The sequence below is a fragment of the Idiotropiscis lumnitzeri genome, chromosome 12 (assembly GCF_059441095.1).
Source record: "Idiotropiscis lumnitzeri isolate Australia: NSW breed Sydney's pygmy pipehorse chromosome 12, RoL_Ilum_1.0, whole genome shotgun sequence".
Lineage (NCBI taxonomy): Eukaryota > Metazoa > Chordata > Actinopteri > Syngnathiformes > Syngnathidae > Idiotropiscis > Idiotropiscis lumnitzeri.
Genome location: NC_142402.1, coordinates 20,558,457 through 20,581,071, shown reverse-complemented (window position 1 = coordinate 20,581,071; position 22,615 = coordinate 20,558,457). Strand labels below are relative to the sequence as shown.

Here is a 22,615-nt window from a genome sequence, read left to right as displayed (position 1 = left end):
CATTTTTTTTTCCAAACACAATCGTCAAAGAATGGACCTGCCTCCTCCCTTCGTCCTCCCTTCCACCAAGCCAAGAGGACTTTTGGTTCACGCCAAAACGTAAAAGTTGAAAAATCCAGCCGAATTTGTCATCCCCCAGCATGCGGATGATGTCATCATAATGCATGAGCTGGCTTCGAAACCACCCGGAAAAGAACAGCCGCTCCTTTTTCCACACCCTGACAGCTGTTAATGCGATTACACGCACCACAAGTATTGGGACACACCTCTTCGTCAATGGATTGATCCATGATCGGCTCGCATATGGATACCGATTATTAGTAGTCGTGGAGGCCGATGACCGATATTTCAAGCCGATATTCATTTGTTGATAAAAGGGTTCAAATGGGATCGAAATCTTAAAAAATAAAAACTTAGTTTAAATTCCTTCAAGCACATATTGATTAAACACGTTTACTGCCATTGACGGCTAAAGACGTCAAAGATTCATTCTTTTTTTTTTAACTCGGCAGGTAGTGAATGAGTTAAACAACTTCAGTGATTTACATGTTAAAAGTTTTGTTTTAGATTTTAGAAAACAGACAACTTAGTTTGAAAAACAAACATCTCTTTTTCAAGTATACGACGGTAAATAGTTTTCTATTAGTTGTGAGTTGGAGTCGACTGACATTTATTCAAATTTCGGCAAAACGTGTGACTCCAGGTGAAAAAGCAAACAGGCATATTGGCTGCTACAAGGAGCCAATCAGATAGTGCTGTGGGCGGGACAACCTGCTTCTGCAGGCGGGACCACCAGCACAGCAAAGACAGTGAGACGTGTGCCGCAGCGAGCCAAAATGAACCAGCGTTTAATTTATCGGCCTTGAAAGTTAAACAATGCCAAATATTAGCCCCAATAATCGGCCTGGCCCATAATCGGTCTATCACTAATCAACAATTTAAAATGTGTCAGTCGATATAATTGAACCACCTTGGGCCCTGATGAAATAAAAATCAACCAAATCCTATCCACCTAATCTTAATTGAAATTAATATTTCTTCCAACATTGAAACATGCGTCCGCCATTTTCCACTTTAACATAGAGTCGGTGATTGGGAGCTCAACACACGCTGGAAGCACCAAAATCTGGCCACAGTCAAGCAATATAGCATCAGTGACGTCTGCATCGTATTTCTTCATAAATGTAGGATGACACTCGAAGGACTTGAGCAAAACTGAAACCAGCAGGATGAAATGAAATGACGCCAACTAATTGTGTACACTAACTGTACATCAACAACACACTTTAACCCCCGCACACATTAAAATGATTATTTTCAGAAACATGCAGAAAATGATTGTAATAGACTTTTTTTTTTTTTTTGCAATTCTGACCTCATTTCTTCCTGATTAATCAACCGCATAATCTACTCATCTGGCCTTAAATGTAAAAGAAATTCCTAAATGATTATTTTTGCTTTTCAAGTGAGGCAAGTGGCGTCCATTTCCAAGTTGCCAATTATGGTTGCAAAATATACGACACAGCTTTTATGAAGCATTAAATGTGAAATATATGCGCAAGCGTTCCATTCTGGGTCCACTAACAAGCCGTTTTGGACGACCGCCTTGCACGCGTTAAATTATGTGGAGAAGCTGCATTCGAATTGCATGCAGAAAGTGGAAAACTTTCTTTTGTAACTTTGTCATTTTTCCTTCTCATTCACATGCCAGCTCAGGTCAAATTAATTTTTGCCTTCTATATCCGTCAATGGCAGTGAATGAGTTAAGCATCAGGGTCCACCAACAACACATTCTGGACATTTGGAAATGTATATTTTAACCATATGTAGAAAGTGATTTATAAAACACTTGCCATAACTTTTTATTTGTAACTTGAAATGTTCTTTACGACGAATCGACCGCGTAATCGACCAATTTTGCCTTGAATGAAAATTATTCTGCTTTCTTAATGAGTTGTATGTCGTTCATTTCCACTCAAGTTACTAAATACGCTTCTAAAAAGAACCACTTAATTGTTATGAATCATGAAATGCGAACCGTACGCGCATTAGTGGCCTTCGAGGCTCACCATCAACACAATCGTCTTGCATGCATTCAAATTCTTTGAATTATTTTTTTTTTTAATGATTGCAGTCAAGATGACACGACTTTCATGCAGATTTTTTTCCCCCTGATATCCTTCATGATCACTGCCAACATAATGTAGCCATTCTTTGCTTAAATTCAATTTATTTTTCATTACTATATTGCTTACCTCATTCTTTTATTTCTTTATCTTTTTACGATTCTAGTAAGAGTTCTGAAGTCCAAGTTTCCAATTTGGCTTCCAAAAATAACTCAACAGTTTCACCTCCATTAAATATAAACTATGTGCACATTGGTTGTAGGAATGGTCCACCAAGGAGACATTTTGGACAATTGCATGCTTCCCATTGTGCCCCATTGCAAATAAAGGCGTGATGAGATGACTTTGGTGTCCAAGACCACCAAGGCCATGCATGACTTTTCTCTTTGCTCGGTGACCTCATAAATTAAGGGGGGGGGGGGACACTCCAACATTTTATAGGAAGAGCGGCAAGATCTTCTAATTGAATCCCCAACACTTGACGACGTTTGCCTCGTTGCAGCTCGTCAGCTCACGATTGAAATTGGAGCGTGAATGTGGTTTAACCTTGATGTGTCAGCGGTGCCTTGCTCTCTGGAGGATCCTGCCTCCGAAAATGCCTCACGTAAGGGGGGGGCTGCCAGATATTGCTCCCCAGCCTGTAAAAACTCTGCATCTGTCTACATGTCTGCGTGTGTTTGTGTGTGTGGGGGTGAGTGTGTGTGTGTGTGCCATCATCTCGCATGGCTGGCATGGAGGCTCCGTGAATTATACATGCTCTGTGCAATGATCTTATTTTATAGCTGCAAAATGGAGAGGTAAATGGAGACAGCAACTGACATGCAGCTACTTAGATGATGTTCAAAGTGTGTGTGTGTGTGTGCGTGTGTGCGTGTTGGAGGGGGGGGGCTGCACCGCAAATACTCGCGATTGCACTTGACCAGCCACAAACGCGCCGATTGCATTGTGCAAATTAATATAGAATTACCAAAGCCAAAAAAAAGCGACAAAGTCTACATTGCATTTATTGACTATTTGACAAAAGTCAGGCAAAGCGCCCACATTGTGGTTAAACGTTTGGTATCGATTGATACTTACTGTGCTCGAAGGATGAAGGAGGGTGAATTTCAGATCGACACCCCCGCGCTTAAACTCGGCCGGCCTGCTTCAGACGAGGAGGCCCCCACAAATTGAGCTCCGGGTCACACAAAAACAAACTCAGCTCGGCTGCATGTTCGGGTCGCCTCACAGCGAACAGGCGGCGATGGCAGGTCGACGCTCACCCGCACGTCGATACATCCAAGTCGGGACGAATAGCTCCATAAGCGACCGAAGGAACGAGGGGGGTTAAAAGTAAAGCCGCATGCCCCGCGCGTGCCGTTTAAAAAGAGAAGGTTAGAGTAAAAAGGAGAAGGGGGGGGGGCAGGCTCCAATAAGACGAGGATGAATTGGGGGGGGGGGGAGTCCGGAGCAGGTCGTGAACGAAGTGGCTCTGGAGGGTCGTTGAAACCCGACAGCGGCGCACTCAAGCCGGGGAGTGTTGAGATGAGATCGTCGGTGAGGTGAGCTCCGGTTTAGTTGCACGCCAGCAGCGCGTGTCGCATCCACACGACTCGACTCGAACGCAGTCAAGAGGACAAGTGAGCAGACGAGCAAGCAGCACTGGACCGAAGCTCTGCAGCAGCTGGCTGGACACGGACGCAAAGAAATCCCGGAGTGGACTTTCGAAAAGCCATTTGGAATTCGGAATGGATTCAGGCTGTGATCATCCCTTGTGTTTTGCCGAGAAAGATAATTAATTGTCGGGAGATTGATAGATAGATAGAATATGGAGGACTGAAAATGCCCTAATCGAATAAATACGTACACCATGAAATGTTTAATTAAAATTGTCATTAATTAATTCAGTGTTTTATTCATTCATTAAATATGGAATTGAAAAAAATCTGATAAATAAATAAAAGCACCATTAAATAATAAAATAAATGTATGATTAATTAAATGTTTCATTTGTTTTTTAAATATGGAATTAAATCAATGGGTCATTAATTAATTAAATGACCAATCATTATATGTTAAAAAAATGTCATTATTTCTGTATTTAATTAATGATTTGTGTTGCAGTGTTTCATGAATTTATTTTATCTGTCCAAACTCGCCCCTCAAAGTTAATGGGCGGGGCTAAACGCCGACGAGCTCAAATCTTGTCTTAAAGCAAAGTTTTAGGCTGGACGTGGTTGGAAACATAGCGGCTCAGACGATCGAGGACTTTCATGAGCTACCTTGATTGTGCGATCGAGGCTTGTTTTTAGTTGTTTTGCTTGAGTTTCGGAGAATCTGAACAGTGGCTGACCACGATGGCATTTCCAGGTACAGAATAAATGAAATTGGTGTTTTTGCAGCTAACTAAATGTTCAAATTATTGGATAATTCCATGTATTATACTTGCTTTACTTTACATTTATTAAATGAATAATGTGGTTAATTGTGGCGACATCGTTTGATCATCCTCACTTCTTGCAGCACAACAGTTTTTATGACATTATTTGCCAATCACCAAGCAAACAACACACACCTTTTGTGTGTGTTTTTATTTTTAATTCAATGCACCCGGAGCAACATCGCTGTCTTTGAAAACTGTGTCACTCCAAAAATTGAAAGCAAATCGGAGACACAGACAATCCAATTTCCATTTCATAGCAGCGCAAAATTAATGTCTTCTTTTAATGCGCCTGATAGGTATTGTTTACAAATCATGCCATGCATCCTCTGGTGATTTCAAAGAAGATTTGTGGATTGTTTTCTATTTGTAACTTTGTTTAATGTCCTCGGAGGGATTTAAAAGTGAAAGCCCAACTGACTTTTGGGGCAGTGATTAAGTTCTCTTGCTGGAATTACCACTCCAAAGTTGAGAGCGCATTACTGTAAGCTGCAACACATTAGCATTAAAATTCCATTTGTGGGCAAATATGAGCTCATCCTAATGGCTAACTGGACAACAAAATGTTTGCCCGATAAGAGAACCAAAGCGATTTCGTCCTGTGATGCCAGCTGCTGCGTATTGAATACCCCCCCCCAAAAAATGGATTCAGTCACCACACAAAAGGCCGATCGGCATCCATTTTCTTCGTGTGATGTGTAACGTCTGAGGGTGCCGTGCTTCCCGATTGTCACGGCAACGTGCAATTTCTCCATGAGTTGTCTACGCTCTGTCATTACGCCTCCAAACATCATGTGAAGTTGTCTTAGCAGTCAGACGACACCAAAAAACGATCCACACAGCCGGGAGCCAATTTTTTTTTTTTTGCGGTGATGCTCTCTTTAGGTTTTTAAAGTTCAGCTTCCCTTTTTTTGAAACCTCATCCACAGCTCGCTAGCATCTTTAGCTTTTCATTATTCGACTATTTTTAGCTCCCCGCCATTGATAATAAGATCTCCCCCGTCTTGCAAATCCGACATTTTGATTCAGGATGTGTTTGCTTAAGCGGAGTCAATCCGAGTCCAAATACTTAAGCACCAAATGAGAATCTATTAACGTCTGAAATGTCGCTTGGCTCCCTCTCCTGAGCCAAAATACATAGCCAGGGTGAGTGTTCTCTGTTACCCGTGGCTTCGGTATGAAAACAGACGGCGAGCCGCGCACAAGAGATCTGGGTCATGCTCACCAGGTGGAAAGTGAAAAGATGAGTGAGGCAGGCTGAATTTACAAGCTCACATCGTCATACCCAGAGAAATAATGTTTATGTACGGACCACGAGCGAAAGTGTAAACTCTCCCTGGGATGGGTGTCTTATCCATTGTGGTCAGTACAGGGGAAATGTAGACACACACACACACACACACACAAACCCAAAAGGACTACATTTTTTTTTGCAGTGCGTGAAAATGCTTGTCTTGGCTTTTTTCATGGCACCCTGTCATTCTCTCCTGTGCTCTACCCCCCTAAAAATAAAAGCTCATATCAGAATCCGAGTAGTTTTTCCTGCAGACTCGTCCGAGGGCAGGAAAGACATGTCATGGCCGCAACAAGCCTCACGCAGTAAATAAGGAGCTCGAAAGGGCCTCGTCATTACAACTCCAAATTACAGCTTCCTTTGCAAACTCTTTGCAAATGCTGAGGGACGCTGCCGTTGACTTAAAACGCCAAAGAAAGAAATGAACACCGTTTATGTTGAGTCAAACTGTGCCAATATCACCCCTAGTGGTCGTGAATAGCATAGGCGTCGGTTGTCGGACCATTCCGAATCAGAATGCGCTTTGTTGACCGTGTACGACGGGATTGGAGAGCTTCCCTCTTAAGTGCAATATAAGAAATAATTTCATTAAATATATCAATTAAAATAATTCAAGATGAAATAATTAAATAAAGATAAATAGGAAATAAATAAAATGCAGTTCTGTAAGGTAAGGGTAGTTGCGTGCGCGAGTTCACCATGGAGATGCCTCTCGGGAAGTTTTTTAGTCTTGATGCACTTGTAGCGCCTGCCAGAGGGCAACTTTGGGATCTTGTGAGCTCTTCTGAGGCAACGGGCGAGGAGGGGAGAGGGCAGCCGACAATCCTCGGCGCTGTTTTGACTGTCCTCCGGTGCCTCACTCGAACTGCCTCAGCGCAGCCGCCGTACCAGGTAGAGACGCAGTCGGTCAGCAGGCTCTCGATGGACGAGCAGAAGCTTGCTATCCGGGTTGAATTGGATGTGGAAAATGAGAAATATAAAAAGTGCTCTTCTGTTGTGCAGACATGACATTTAAAATGAAACGTCAAAGATTGCAAGTTGTAAATTATGATTATAATTGAGAAGAAGCACCGCTGATGTCCGATTGTTCTTCTTTCGACAGCAAATTGGTTGAGACCGAATCGGCGGTGCATCCGACGTTGGCCGCCGACGAGCGGACGCGCGACATCCGACGGTTGTCCTCCACCGGACAGCGACGACGGTACGCTTACTTTTTGATGACTTCTCGTTTCATTTCCTCTTTGACTCATCCGTCGGAACGTCTGTGTGAAATCCTCAACGTTGGATGTTTACACAACTCGAGCAGGCAGCAGCAAAACAAATCGCCTTTCTCACCACTTTAAGAGCTTCCACATTCGACGGCTGCTTTTGCTTTTGCTCACCCAATATACTTTAATGACTGTGGCTTGGCGGAGGGGCGGGGCCAAATAGCAAGGGCACGTCCACATAGCGTTACCTACGACGGCTCATTATCACGAACTTACTGCATTTCTCTCCAATAATTAAAAGCAGGAACAATAAACATCACACTTTTGTGGCTGCCGTGCACGAGAAATGTGTTTAATGGTCGCGAGTGACTCGAGCATATGGATCCTTTTACAAGTTGTTTGCTCATTTATTTTAAAAAGCCTAATAAAGCGTCGTAACACAATCCCGCAGCAGAAAGCGGACAAAAGTGCAGCTGGCGTTTTTTTCCACTTTAAAACTTGTACAGCGTGTCATGACGTTTACATTTTTTGGGGGTCGTTTGCGATCTTGCCGCTCGGAGGCCCCACAGGGCGACGCCGTTTGGAGGGATTGGACGTGTTCGCCTTCAAACGGCGTCGTCTCGTGTGAGCGTGCGGACGAGAGCGCCGGAATAACGCGGGGTGTGGCGAATACGAGCTGGGAACGCTGCGGCGAATACATCCCGAGTCATTACCAAGTGGTTTTGCTCATTATGATCAAACGCTTCAAACTCAAAGACGATCTCATCCTAGAAGAGACGAGTCGTTTATTGAGGGGGAGGAGTGGGAGGGGGGAGCGAGGAATCAAAGGATGATTCGATAAACGCTTTTGTTCCACGCAGACTTCTCCGCATTGAGGAATGCTCCGTCCATATCCCGTTTTATTGTTTTGAGCAGCTTGCCGCAGCTTTGTGAGCAATGAGGCAGATAAAAAAAAAAGGTCAACCTTATCGCGATCTTGACATCCGTGGCGGAACGGAGAAGCACATTTTCTCAAAAGATGATTTCCGTCCTATCAATCTTGCGCTCGCAGTTCAGAGGAGTTTGTGGTAACTCGCGGTTTGAAATCATATTGCGGCGTATTTTTTGTTTATGCACCTCCGCTCTTCTAAATAATTAAGTTTTTCTCTGGATATTTCACTTTGATGCTTTGCTTCTCAGCTGTGCGGAGAGTGTAAGGAAGGTCATTTGTCTTGGTGAACTTTCAAACAAGAAGAGTGGTTGCGCATGTAAACACAAATTCAAGCCTGTCGAAAAAGGCAAAGAACGAGTCGTGGTATTTGTGATCGATCAATTATCGGCTAGTGTTGTATTTTTAGTTTTGATCCAATCAGAATTCAGATAGCTCGTGTTGCCGGGCAGGTTTCACAATACCACTCGCACGCACTATTCGTCCGAGGCCTTCAGAGGCCTTCAGATATAATGGTGCGGGCGTCTGTTCGGTGTCTCAAGGGAGCTTTTCCCGTCGATAGACAGTTGCGATAGCCAATCAGATCACGAGTTGATGACCGTGAGCCTTCTCGCTGGTGATAAACATGTTTTGTGATTGGATACTCACTTGAGAGGGAGTCCCACGATGCGGAATCAACACACCAGAAAGTCGGAACGGGCGAAAATCTAAAATATTTGTCCGAAGGAGGGAAAAGTGTGGATTTAATTGCAGATAAACTTGCGCGGACCTTTCAAGAGAAGAATGAAAATGATACGAGGGGGGATTTATGCAAGTCGGACTAAGTAGGACTTTATTGAAGGCCTACGTGTGAAATGCACGGCCCGCCAAATCTTCACTGAGGATTAACATGCATTGACCCAAATCGTGTGAATCGTTGTCTCAGCATGCCGAACTGGACCAAAAGTGACTGAAACTTCAGACGCATTCAAAGGCGATTCAAAGTCCTGTGGCCAAGTCTCAAATAAACCTGCAAGCGGACGCTAGCACCGAGCATTAAGTTGCAAAATCAGTCTTGGGTCGCTTGTTTACGAAGCGGTCCCGTTCACGGTTGCCAGAACAACAAGTGTGCCCCAAGGAGGAAACGTGGCTTGTTTGGGAAGATTCTGGTGGCGAGTGGACGCTGCACTGCCCTCAATTGCCCCGCAGATGACAGATTAAAGAGGTCCCGGTCCCCGTCCAATCCAATTGCCCTCGATCCAAGCCAGCGTGCGGTCGCTGAAGGATGTTTATAATCGAAGTTTTGCAGCCTGCTCTTCTTTGCCGGGAGGTCAACACGCCCCGAGTGGAAACGGAATTGACTTTGCATTCAAATGAAGAGTGGAACCTCAGCATTCATATTTGGAACGCGACCACAACATTTCGGGGAAATGTTGCAAAAAAACGGAATGCTGCAAATCTCGCAGGATTTCAGCATTTCTCACGAGACCATTTCAAATGCAGCGGTTTTCATTCCTGTTCCTCGACGGCCGGCGTCCTGCCCGTTTTCCATCTCTCAGCAACACACCTGAGCGATCGTTATTTGCTTTTGCACAGCTTGCTGATTATCGGATCATTTCAATCAGCTGCGTTGCAGTCGGGAGAGATGGAAAACGGGCAGGACGACCGGTCCTCGAGGAACAGGATTGAGGACACCTTTGAATTTGAAAGCAAAGTTTTCTTGCATGTTTTCCATCTCTCCCGGCTGCAACTTACATACAAAATGTCGGCGTTGTATCAAACGTCACAACAATAAATTTAAAGCTTGTACGATGTCACACTTTTCTGTTGAGAAATTGAATTTGAAATTGAAACTTCCATCCTCACGTGATGACTGAAGTTCACTGGATGGTCACCAAACAGTTTTCAACTGCATTCTTTTCCTCATCGCATTGCAAGATGGAATCAAACCTCGCTAGGTTTGAATGAAAGAAAAAAGGTGCATTTTTTTTTCACTTGCAACCTTCCGTCACGTTGTTTGGAGGCGGTTTCCGGGTTCAGTCACAGTATCTTCTCTTCTGGAGTGTAAGACTCCATTTTTTTTCTTTTTTTTGGGGGGGGGGGGCTTCCTCCTAACCCCTTTCCCTCATGAGACTTGAGTTGACAGCAAACTCCAGCGATAGAAGTTAGATCAAGAATATCGAGGGTGATTTCAGCTCCCTACAACACATCGAGTATGACAAAAAACTCGGATCCAACTCGGTGGGGCTTTTTTTTTTGTGGCTCATACAGTGACGCCCCCCCCCCCGCTTCAATTTAGGGAAAACAGGACGCGGAATCACTGTCGCTTTTGTCTGAAGAATAACAAGCCTGAAATCAACCTATGCAGAGCGCTCCTCGCTCGCTCTTCGTTCTGGAGCATTTGGAGAACGCTGACGAAAGCACTTTGTTTTAATTCACTCCCCGGTGGTGCGTGTTTATCTTGATCCAAGTGTTGTGTCACCGCTTTGTGCGCAACAAGTTGACTCTTTTCCACAAATGGAAACAAATGCTCATTGTTCCTGTGTTGAAAGGAAGTAGACACATTACAGGAAGTAGAAAAGAAAAAAAAAATTACGATTCCGGGGAAGTGTAGCTAATAAACTGAGCTGATCTTTATTTATAGAGCACTTTCAAAACTAGTGTATGTGATGGTGTCGTGGTACATTCGCCTGGCTTGTGTGCGGGCAGCGTGGGTTCGGTTCCCACTCAGTGACGATGTCGATGTTTGCTCTGTGACTGGCTGGCGACCAGTTCAGGATGTAGTGCGCCTTTCGCCCGTAGTCAGCTGGGATAAGCTCCAGCACCCTCCCGTGACCCAGTACAGGATAAGCGGTGTGGATAATGACATGACATGACTTTCAAAACTATAACAAAGCACTTTAGCCAATATTTCTGCATGAAGCTCAGTCGCCTTTTGCAAGACCTTTTACTTTAAAACAGGGGTGTCAAACTCAAATACATGGTGGGCCGAAAATTAAACTTGAACGACGCTGCAGGCCGGCATTTAATTTTTAAAAAACAATTGACGTATTTTTCCGATTTTTCTTTCACCACTAGGGGCGCTCTATAATTCAGAAAATATGCTATACAATTTTTTTTTTCCTCTTGGGTCTGTTCTCTTTTAAATCATTTACGACCATTGACGGCTAAAGACGTCAATTTTTATTTTTATTTATTTATTTTTTTACTCGGCTGGTAGTGAATGACTCTAATGACTTTCAACAAAGAAAACTATCGCTTATAAGTGCGGCTGGTATATCGTTTTTTTTCTCTTTTTTCCCCCAAAAACAGTTGCTGCGGTTTATTCACGGGTGCGTGTTATAGTTCGGAAATTACGGTAAATGCTTTTTTTTTTTTTTTTTTTAAATTAATTGAAATTTTTTATGATAGGTGGTTTTATTAATGCAATACAATGTTTAGTTTTTAAAATTACTATTATTAATTTGAATGTTACTATTATCATATAGAATGTAAAATGGTATAGTAGTCATTTGGTATAGCTGCGCGGGCCAAATATAATTACACTGTGGGCCAAATTTGGCCCGCGGGCCAGAGTTTGACACCAATGCTTTAAAACATCTCTTGTCTTAAAGCATATTGTATCTCCGTGTTAACTTTTGAGGAAAAGAGAAAAGCGGGTCATCTTTGCGTGCCAGTGAAAGGAAACCTGTCATTCATGCACACGGCCTGGGACCGCCACTATTTTTAGCACCCTGGAGCACAAGCCTAACCTCACACCAAACACAGACGCAATAAATAATAAATCCGGCAAAGAGGGCGATATTATCCTCTCTCAAGGTTGCTTGGTTTTTGAAGACGTCTGTTTTTTTTGAAGCAGCTCATGAGAAAACCTGAGTATTAAAATAAAATTGAATAAAAAAAAAATGGAGGGAGAAAAAAAAAAGCAAGCTGAAATAGATGTGAGCACCTCTCAGAAGTAGCCTGAGACTGAAGTGTATGTTTTCCCAGAGAGAAAGATAAAAGAAGTCCAAGCGAGTGAGTCTTGTGCCGCGAGATGGTTTTTCTGGCGTGTGCTGTCAGCAGCCAGTAATCAAAGCCATTACGCACGCTTGCGTTCTCATCCAAATATCACCATCGCCCTTTGGTGGAGACGGACAAAATGGCCGCGCGGGTTTCTTTTTTTCTCATTCGCTTGAAAATCAAAACGAGTGCCACCCATTTTGAAATCAATAACACAGACGCCCTCTCGGATTTTCCTCATGCTCGGTTGAATCTTTTCCGACGACGACGTTTCTCGTCTGGTTGCGCCGCCTTTTTTAGCAACAGCACGTGACGGGTGTGTCGCGAGGTGTTAAACTTTCGTTTTCCTCACGATTTGGTAGAACGCCTTCAACCTGAAGCTAGCAAAAAAGGCTCGCTGTAAGCAACTCGTGATCTGATTGGCTATCACAGCTATCTAACTGTGAGCGCCCCCTTGAGACAGAAGAGACGCCCGCACGATTGTATCGGAAGGCCTCGGACGAATAGCGCGTGCTCCCGGTATTATGAAATCTGCCTGGCAACACCGGTTAGCTCAATTCTGATTGGATTAAAAGTCTCACCTAAAAATTCAACACGAGGATATAATATGACATCAATGTGAAGAATATGATCAGGATTTCTTGATTATGTTGGGCCAGAGAAGGTCTTGAAGGCCTTGACCGCCCACCACGGGTGAAGGCACCCAGAATATTTTATTGCATGAATTTTTTGGGGGTTGACTTCCATTGTAAAATTGAATAAGAGCCTTTCTTGTCCGTGCAAAGCTGCAGCAGATGCGAAAGGAACCGAGAATGATTTAAACCCTTGTTCAAAACAGACCAGCAAAGGTGACCATTTTTTTTTCCCCTCATCCACGGTGGCCACATCAATCGCAGCCCAACAAGCTTGACTCGACTCGAAAGCACATTTCATAAGCTCGCGTCAGCCACGACGACTGAGATGGGCAGAATAAAAAATGCCTTCTGTCAAAAGCTCATTGTGCCGGAAGATTTCATGATTTATGCCCTCATCGTGATGCTTTTTCGCCGCGAAAGGACGACCATTCCGTTTCACCAGCGAGCCCTCGCAGGCGAGGAGCTCTTCACGTGAGACGAGAGAAGGCGGTGAGACAACGATAGCACGCTCATATTAAAAGCATTTCTCCCTCTCCGGGCGCCAGGCTGTCTGACATGGGCTCAAATTGATTCGTAATTGGGTTTGCATGGACCGTTGATGAGCGCAGGCCCAACGCGGACATGCGCACGGTCAGGAAACGTGATAACGCAACCGCCCCAATGTGAGGAAGAACACAAGCGCTTCTTTTGGAGTCCAGTTAAATCAGGAATGATGGAATCTGCACATGTGGGGAGCGGCTTTAAAAGAAAGATCCGTCTTTTTGACGGAGCAGAACCAAACAGCGCATTCATAAAGGGGATGGCATTCGTCATCGCGGGTCGCAACCGGTTGGCATTAACCAGCTGTGTAGCTTTTTTGCAGCCTTATTTTTCCTTGTGTGTGTGGGGGGGGGTTGCAATAAATCAGTGGGAGTTGCAGCGGAATGTAAGCCAGTCCTCTGGAACAGCTTGGTCTCGGTAGAGGTGATTTTCTCTTTTCTAGCCTGACATTCTTCATTATCTATTTTGGCGTGCTCGCCGGCTGCGGGAAAGACGAAAGACGGGTTCAAAACGGAGGAGGGAGGCAGACGAGGAGGAGGGTGATGAGAGGGGCGCTCAAATGCTCCCCAGCGCCCCCTCGGCTGCTGCCCCCTTTTCTCTCCTGCAAAGCTCAGCATGCCGCCGTTTGAACAGGAAAGCGGGGACGGCCTTTCCTACCTTTGCCCGTTTTAGGAATTGTTTTTTTCCTCTTCAGCTCACATTAAAAATCATCATAATTATTATGATTATTGTTATTCTAATGATTTTCTTGTTCATCTCTACTGTTAATAGTCGTCCTTTTGAGCACAGTCTCGACTTGCCCTATATTTAAAGTAGCTTAAAATAAAAGCAGTTTCTGACCTCGTGGTATATTTAAATGACGAGGACACGGTAGATGAAATGGGATATACAGCGCGCGTCAGTCAGCTCGGCATGTTTAAAAACAATTTTGCAGAGTGGGTAAACATTTGAAACCGCCTTCAGCGGTGGTGGGCGGTCAAGGCCTTCAAGGCCTTCTCTGCTGGCCTAAAATAATCAAGAAAAAATTCTCATATTCTTCACATCGATGTCATATTATATCCTAGTGTTGAATTTTTAGGTTGAAATTTTTATCCAATCAGAATTCAGCTAGTTTGTGTTGCCAGGCAGATTTCATGAGACCAGGAGCACGCACTATTCGTCCGAGGCCTTATTCAGAAAAAATATTAATCTTCGCGACTAATATCGTCATATTGCCCATTTCTAGCCAGTGCTGGCCGGCAATGTCGCACTTCACTGACTTCTTTGTAAAAGGCAGTGGTGGAAAATAATCTCTGATGATTTAATTTTGCGGGATCTCTGCGACTCCAAATCGCACTCTGGCTAAAACCAAACGCAGTGCACAAGCCTCATAAATGGAGTCGCCACTCCGCCACTCTTTTACGTGTCAACAACGCAACTGCCCTCCTCTCGTGTGAGGGTCGTAAAGCGCCGCAGGCACCCCGGACTTTTGGTTTTAGCAGCCTGCTGGGGTGGTCCTTCAGCAGACGCATCCTGGGGTGGGCCACCATCACGCCGGCAGGAGCGGCACGCTTGTGTGCCGCTTCTATTCTGGTCACCAACTAGAAGAGCGGAAAAAAAACATGTCGAGGAGGAACCTGTTGCGAGTCAACTTATGCTCGTGACACATGGTGGTCTCTTCCTTCCTTTCCAAAGCAAGACCACACATTTTAACGCACTAGCGAGGAATTGACAAGGTAATAAAGTACGATCGAAAAAATGCCATCACGAACGCGTCGCCACATTCAAGATGGCGCAAATAAATTCATGCTTTAATGAGCTGCAGATTGTTTTTCCACTTCACAGTAGAGAACATTCCGATGTTATGCGATAACCAAAACTCTGCGGCCGGATGTGGCCGCTCCGTACATGAAAGATGGCCGATCCATTTGTTCCTGTAAGCCCCTTGTTGGCGCTTGCGACATTCCACGATGCTTCGCGTCAATTCAAAGTGTTTGGCCGCATTCCGCCTTTGACCAAATTCCTCGGCTTGCTTTTACCGGCTGCTGTTGCACTCGGTACAGGATTTATTTTGTTTTATTTTATTTTTATTTTTTTATGGAGTTGGAGAGTCTGCTGTCAGATTTGTGGCCTGTTGCGGTACAACACAACAGCACCACGGGGAACTTGAAAAAAAAAAAAAAAAGGCTCTCTCAAATTTTCGGGAGTTCAAACATAAAAAGCAGAGGGAGTGCCATTATTTTTTTGATTGGATGGGCGTCAGAATGAGTGTCGGGGGGGGGGACAAGCTGCCACTGACGTGACCCCACCGACAGGTGCTGAGGTGAAGGGCAGCTTGAGACTGTTTTGATTTTTTTTTTAAGCAGCTCAGCTCGGAATCGTTCACCACACACATGGCAGCGTTTTGCAGCCCTCGCGCTGGCAAATGGCATGACACCGCTGTACTATGTAATAACATACTACAAGGACATTTTGGGAAATTGTTGTTGTGGATGTCAGACAAAGAAACAAGCTGACGGAACAAAAACTAAATATTCAAAGTTACACAATTTGTTTTGAAAGATAATGTTCACATTTTTTTTTTTGGGCTGGTGTCAAAAGACTACATTTTGAAAATTTTTGAAAAGTTCCGATGGTTTTTTTAGATGGAAAGAATCGTGATAGAAAAAAAGTGATGAGAAGTGAAATGAAATGTCTTCTACATTTAACACTCCCAAATATTGGTGCACACAACCTTAATAATCTTTCCAAATTTGAATTTCTTTCTTTTTTTTGGGGGGGGGGGGGGTTCAGGTTCCTGACTACTCGTTGCAGAGTTTGTGGATCTGTGCACAAGTTGAAGCATAATGCAATTGGACGTGTTCCCATGAGAATTTTGTGGGCTGAGGGATGAACTGAAGGAAAAGTTAAGGACCGTACTGCATTGGAAGATTTTCCAGCAATGTGGAAAAACCGCAACACACAAAAAAAAGGTCAATCCTGCATAAAGAGTGTTTGTGCAGCCTCATCCTGAATTCCTTTGTTTTTCCGTAAACATTGGATTTCCCCCCCCGTCATAATTTCAAAGCAGCGAGAGCATATTATTTTCAAATTTATTTAAATTGCATTCTTTATCATTCTCTTGAGGAAGCTATTTTTGGTAACCCCAAAATTAAATCAGGTTTGGTTTTTTTTTTCATTAATTACAGCACCACTTGCAAAACAAACCTACACCGAAGAGTTAAAACTCGCCGCTCAATGGGCAATGAGAGCGCCACTGCCAACTACTGGAGTGGAGGTGCAATTACACTTTATTGTAGTACGGCAGGTTCATACGCGCCCCACTATTTGAGAAGCTCTGGATTACAACATGATAGTGGCGTTATTAGGAGGTGCATTCAATCAGGTGAATCCTCATTTAACTCATTTACTGCCATTGACAGCTAAAGACATCAATTTTTTACTCGGCTGAATGACTTAAGGCCACGGTACCAAATGCACTGCCTGCCACTGATTTTTAATAGATCATTCCCATTATCATTAAAAAAAAAAAAAAGAAATCATTTGTTAGCCTTCCCAAAAAAGCCATCGTCATGTAAACAAACAGCCGGAGCCCCGTTTGTATTTATCTGTTTTCACTTAAAAGCAATCTTGTGTAAACGGCGCTTGACGCAAGACTGACTTCCAAATGGTGGCTCGTTGTTGTTCCTTAAAAGTCGCATTGTGTGTACGCAGCATGCATTGATTATCTCCTGTGTGCACGGGAACAACAAACCCACTTGACGACCTCCGCCGTCACGAGCAGCCGCGGTAGCCCAACCCGACGCCATCCCGCCCCCTCCACCCCCCACACAACAACCCTGCCACCCTCCCCAGATTGCAGCTTCTACTGTTGCTCATTGGAAATATGCAAATGAGATGCTGTCACTGATTCTCTTTGAACTTTTATTTAGTCACGGCTTGAGCGGAATGGAAGAGGTAGAGAGTGAGAGAGAGAGCAGCGGTCCCCTTTTCTCGCATCCAGCTGCTGGACTTTATTTCATTTGAATAATAAATGACAGACTTAAAAAAAAGAGAAATAAATCTTTGCCTTCTTGCAACATCTCAACAGTTCAAAGAAAAGTCCTTAATTAAATGTTGACGCCGACCTCTTCAGGCAAATGTTTTCAAGACGTGGTTTGGCAGATACAAAATATATAGCACGCTTTCAAATTCAATCCCAAATATTTTGCCTTCACCAAACCGACGGTCAAATTACAGTCCACGCCGTAGACAAATACAGTGCAGCTCAGCCTCAGGCTTGACGATTTTTTTTTTTTTGAGCAGAACGTCAAACCTTTAAACTCATTTGAAACATCGTCACGTCAGCAAAAAAAAAAAAAAAGTATCACCCCACGTGCTTTTAATATTTCATTGCTGCGTTTATAACATAACATGTCAGATTGTCCAAATCGTCCTATCGTTTCCTAAAAAGAAAATATTTAAGATGCTATACATTGCAAAATTTGAGTCTTTTATTTATTGAATACATGACTTTGTTTATTTGGAAATTTGTCATTTATTGGTGAGTTTCCTGTTAGCAGTTAGCATTATTTATTTATTTTTTTTGTATCTCATCGAGTGGAGAAGTTTGGCGTTTATTTGTGCATGTCGCAAATATTTTTTCGCCAGATATTCACGATATATATTTTAATGGTCACAAGCAGTTTTTGTCGCTGTTATTTTCGACAAAGTTTCTTAGTGACAAGAAAAATACTGGCTTTTCCTTTTTTCCTCAACGTTTGCTTGCTTGTGCACGCCCACTTTTTTCCACATCCCAAAACTGGCTTGAATGAACTGATTTGATTGGCTGAATCAAGTCACGTGGAACACAATTGTGTTGTGCCGTTTTATTTCACAGAGCCAAAAAGCTGCAGCGGTTCATATAGATGCCCCTCCCATTTTTTTTGCAGGTAGAATAGGAAGGCAAGTCCACCAAATCAGGATGTCTGCTGCGGAGTCCTTGAATCCAGCAAGATCCTTGCCAAAAATGAATCGCACCGAAAGTCGACATCTCTTGTTTCAAAAAATATTTCCTGCAACTGAACATGAATACAAAAGCTCCATCCTGTTTTTTTCCCAACAAAGAACAAAAAGGACACCCAAAAGGATTTACATGCTGAGTCGATTTTCTCAAATGACCCCCCCCCCCCCCCCGCCCCCCCCCCCCAAAAAATGCCCAAACCGATTTTATCTGCAGGATACACGCATGCGGTTGCATTCTTGCGCTTGATGGCCACCAGATAAGCCTTCGACTCCAGCGGCACATGACGTTTTACAGACTCCCTTTGGGGGAGTGAGTTTAAAGGCTCGCGTCCGTGACTGTCGGGCCACGTCGGACCGCGCCGGGCCGCGCCGCCGAGGCTTGAAGTCGGCCTCATGCAGATGTGCTGAAGCGAGCTAATTAAAGCCACTGGCCTCTGCCCTCCTTCGTACGTGCGGACTTCCCATTGCCGCACTTGGGCGTTGGAACATGTGCTCAGCAATTGATCCGAGCCTCTCACCCCCCCCCCCCCCCCCCCCATTCCTCCCTCCCTCCCTCCGTTCCTTTCAGCAGACATGTGGAGCTTAAATGGAAACCCGGTGTGTGATTAGCATGCGCATACTTGAATACAGTCCATGATCATTTCCACTTCATCTGAAACACAGCCACTAAAAATAATGTTAACAAGATGCTAATCCCCCTTTTTCTGTCACAACCCAAACAAATGATGTCCGAAGTTTCTTTCTTTTTTTTTCTTTGAAGGAGACGTTTCGCTGGAAGACGTCATGCTTCTTATTGAAAACGAATGTCCCGATGGTTCCGTTGAATGCGAGAGGACATAAATCTGCTCCCCCGCTGCGCTCTTCCACTGGCTTTTAGAGTGATTGACCTCTGCAGGTTTGCAGAAGCCAGGAAACAGAAGAGTGCCCTTGACTCGCTTGGTATGAGAAGGGAATCTGAGGGAAAAAAAAAAAAAAGGAAAAGCGGTCTAAAAACCCGAGGGATCGTTTGGGGCAGTGAAGCAGGTTGTTCCATATCCGCTTGTTTAAAAAAAAAAAGACGTCAGCCATCCTGGCGGAGAGGGCGCAGACCGGCAACAATGGGAGCCAGATGGAATTCATGAAACAGTTGTTTGCAAGACGCATAAATAAGCGGCTATTCAAATTGCTGGAAGATCTGCATGGTTGAAATATACGCTGGTGCCATACATGAGACACATGGCTCCGGTCTCTCAGGGCCTCTGGAGCATTTCAAGCCCCCCCCCTCGCGACCCCCGCTTCGGTTCCCTTTCAATCCCGACTATTATTGGTGTTAATAGCGGAGCGCTCATCCCAGCTGCGACTTGCACCGACCGGCATTTCAATTGAGCTCCTGAGCACTTTTCACATTTACAGCTTACAGTTGGTGAGGAGCTTGTAAAAATGTTCGTGCGAGAGAAAAAACAAACATGTGAGGTTGCTCCTGTTGCTCTCATTGGTCACAAGAATGCAAAGAGGAAGGTTTTGTGGAGGTCAAATCAAAAATGGAGCTTCTGGATTGTCAACAAAAATCTGGAAGGCAACAGAGCAAACGAATGACGCATCGGTTGTTCGGTTGTCGAATTCTTCTTTCGTCGCCAAACTTTTAGCAGGAGGTCATTCCAAAGTGCGAAACCGGCGACGAAAAAGGCACGACCCCCCTTCCGAGCCTTCGCTGAGTGCTCAACTGGGATGAGCTCCAGCTCACCTGCAGCCCTAATGAGGACAAACATTCCACTAATGAACGAATGGATTTGTCATTAAAAATTGTGAAGACCTCGGACGAAAATGGACTGATTGACACCTGATTGGCCCAATCCACCTCGCCTGGGGAAGAATTGGACCGGAGTAGATTAAAAGAGACAAGGGATTCTACTTGTGTGAAAGCAACCTGAAGCATCACCGAAAGTGCAATCAGCGACCCGTACCGTGTACGAGTCAGAAGCACTAAAGACTGGAATTAGCATTTGCTTGAGCGTGAAAACATTTCAGTCTGGCATCTTAGATCAAACGCAGGCCAGGTGCTTGTTAATGGAGCACCAGCGGGGGCTCCAGCGCAGCTGAGTCATCCACGAGCATGAGACAGGTTCACCTTCGCAAGGTGCAACACCTTTACACCACAGAAGTGCGATTTCACCGTTCGGTCAGTCTTGTTGGTTAAATTTGCACAGTGAGCCATGAAAAATGATCCTCAAGAGAATTTGTTTTATCCTGGGAGAAACTGAATTTGATATTCAAGCTCCCATACTGTAGGGCAGTGGTTCTCAAATCGTGGGGTGCGGCCTTCTGGGTGACCAGTGACACTGGGGAACATGCTTTTTTTCCAGTACTACAAGAAAGTGTAATTGCACATCCACTCCATTAGTGGGCAGTGGCGCTCTCGTTGCATTAGTATTAACTCTACTGTGTAGGTTTGTTTTGCAACGAAATTGTTATTATTGCGGCAGAGAGTGGTTGGTGGGGGAGGGGGGGAGTTACACATATTCAAACCTACGGAAGTGAACAATGAACAAGAGTCATGATAGCTACATTTGCTTTTTTGGTTAGTTTATTATTATTTTTTTAAATGTCTTGAGTTGTGAATTCTACTTGAAAGGGACACGGAAAAGAAGCCCTCAACAGAGGTCCCCGACTTTGGACTGGTCCGTGGCAGGCCGCACAGATGGAAAAAAAAAAAAACTTGCAGCACTTGTGGTTTATTTATTATTTGAGTCTAAAAAAATTGCAAAGTGACAGGCTTCTCTCTGTTCCATCCATCTATGCTGGACCCGTGACTAGAGGTGCAACGGATCATCTTTGACCCGTACGGACCAAGCGCCACGGTTCAGGCTGAGCACGAACCACGGAATGGTTGATAAAAATAAAACTGCACGATCACATTAGGGCAATTTCATTAGTCCGCAATGACTATAACAGCAACAGAAGAAGTTTAAACCTCAAACGAGTCCTCAAATGAATGATTTTGTCTGTCTCTTGTCCAGACACCGTCATTTAAGACAGACGTTTCAAGTATGCCGTAAACATGCTCGACAAACACCCCGCCTCCGCAAAGGCTGACTTCAAAATAAAGCATGACAAATAATACTTGGATGCCAATACAATAGCCTTAGTTGACTTTTACTTTGAAGTTAGCCCTCGTGGTGACTACCTTGACTTCCGTTTTTGACTTTTCCGTTTGCTTTACCGCAGTTTTAATTGACACGACATCGTTGCCACCAACATGATCACAACGGCGTCTCAAAATTATATTCAGTCGCTAATTTAGGACGCCAATAAAACCGCTAGTTTATTACGGCGTCATTGTATGACCCGACACAAGTCACGGGTGTTAGTGGCTACTACTGGCTAGCAGCTAGCCGTTAGCATTAGCAACAAGTGCCAGCTCCCCCCCCCCCTCCCCCGTGCCCCCGACACCGGTTGGCGGTGTTGAAAAGTTATGGACTTGTATGAACTGGTCCGCAGTGGAAAAAAAGGTAGGGGACCGCTGTTTTTCATGGCATTCTAAATGTTTCTATTGACTGTGGCCAATGTTCGTGAAATTGCTCTGATGGATTTTCCATCTGCACTCCATTTCCAATTGCTTGTTTTTCACCCACAGACGATGCTGCAGATTTCATGTTTATTACTTTTAAACTCCTATAAAAGTAGTCTTCACCTGTTACAATGCTTTTTTTCCTCACATAAAAAAATGGATGGGTGCAAATAAGTTGTTGTACGTATCTGATGCAGATAAAAATAGTTGGAAATAAAAGCTAAAACGTGGACCAGGCTGCAGCAAAAAAAAATATCAGCCTATTGGGTATTTATAATTGCACTTGAGGAATTCTGATTCAGAATAGCAATGGTGCAAACCTGACAAAAAAAAAAGAAGCAATTTTTTTCCTAGACAGCTAAAAAGGAAAGAAAGAAAGAGCGGCGAAGTTTTATAAAGGGTCAAAAGTGATTTGTGTTGTTTGCGGTATTCATAACAAATCTGTTGGAAGAGAAACGGCCATTTGCAAACAGTCGCCGTGTTTGCCTACTATGGAGTACACCTAAGTGGTTTGACCGCCGCCATTTTTTTTTTCTTATAAACATGCCACGAGTGAAATGTCTTTTTAGCATTTACAAGCCCATAAAGCATCGCTACATACATTCCATTAAGCAGGGAGTTTTTCAACAGTCACAGTCTGGGGATTTTCGTAAAAACATGTACATTTGAATCGACTTCCCAGCCTTTTAGTGTAACTTTACTTTCTTAACTAAACAGTTCAATGTAAACGCAAATGTATTATTGTGTTATGCTAACCGCAAGTTCCTGTCCTAAAAAAACCCGATTCAAACCTTACTGACACTGTAGTAAAAAATTCTCCCTCACAATTTTGATCCAAGTGAGGATGTCATTTTTTTTTTTTTTGGAGGGGGTGGGGACTGTCTGTTCCCACGCGCACTTCAAGTGTCCCATATCCGACATTGCTTTCTTTACATTGACAGAATACATGAAACA

General features: G+C 44.0%; 1 protein-coding gene and 1 long non-coding RNA gene across 10 annotated transcripts in view; one reads left to right on the top strand and one right to left on the bottom strand.

Annotated features, from left to right (window-relative positions):
• The window catches only part of adgrl2b.1 (adhesion G protein-coupled receptor L2b, tandem duplicate 1), a 96,702-nt gene extending 92,969 nt beyond the window's left edge, over window positions 1–3,733 (bottom strand). For all 9 annotated transcript variants that reach the window (XM_088311554.1, XM_088311553.1, XM_088311556.1 and 6 more), the window contains exon 1: window positions 3,204–3,733. The gene's annotated coding sequence lies outside the window, so the exon portion shown is untranslated. The remainder of the gene's footprint in view (window positions 1–3,203) is intronic.
• A 605-nt stretch (window positions 3,734–4,338) lies between these two features.
• Window positions 4,339–22,615, top strand: part of LOC148326447 (uncharacterized) — a 34,643-nt gene continuing 16,366 nt past the window's right edge. Inside the window, exons 1-2 of the long non-coding RNA XR_015846084.1 lie at window positions 4,339–4,475; window positions 6,942–7,040. This is a non-coding gene — a long non-coding RNA (uncharacterized LOC148326447). The remainder of the gene's footprint in view (window positions 4,476–6,941; window positions 7,041–22,615) is intronic.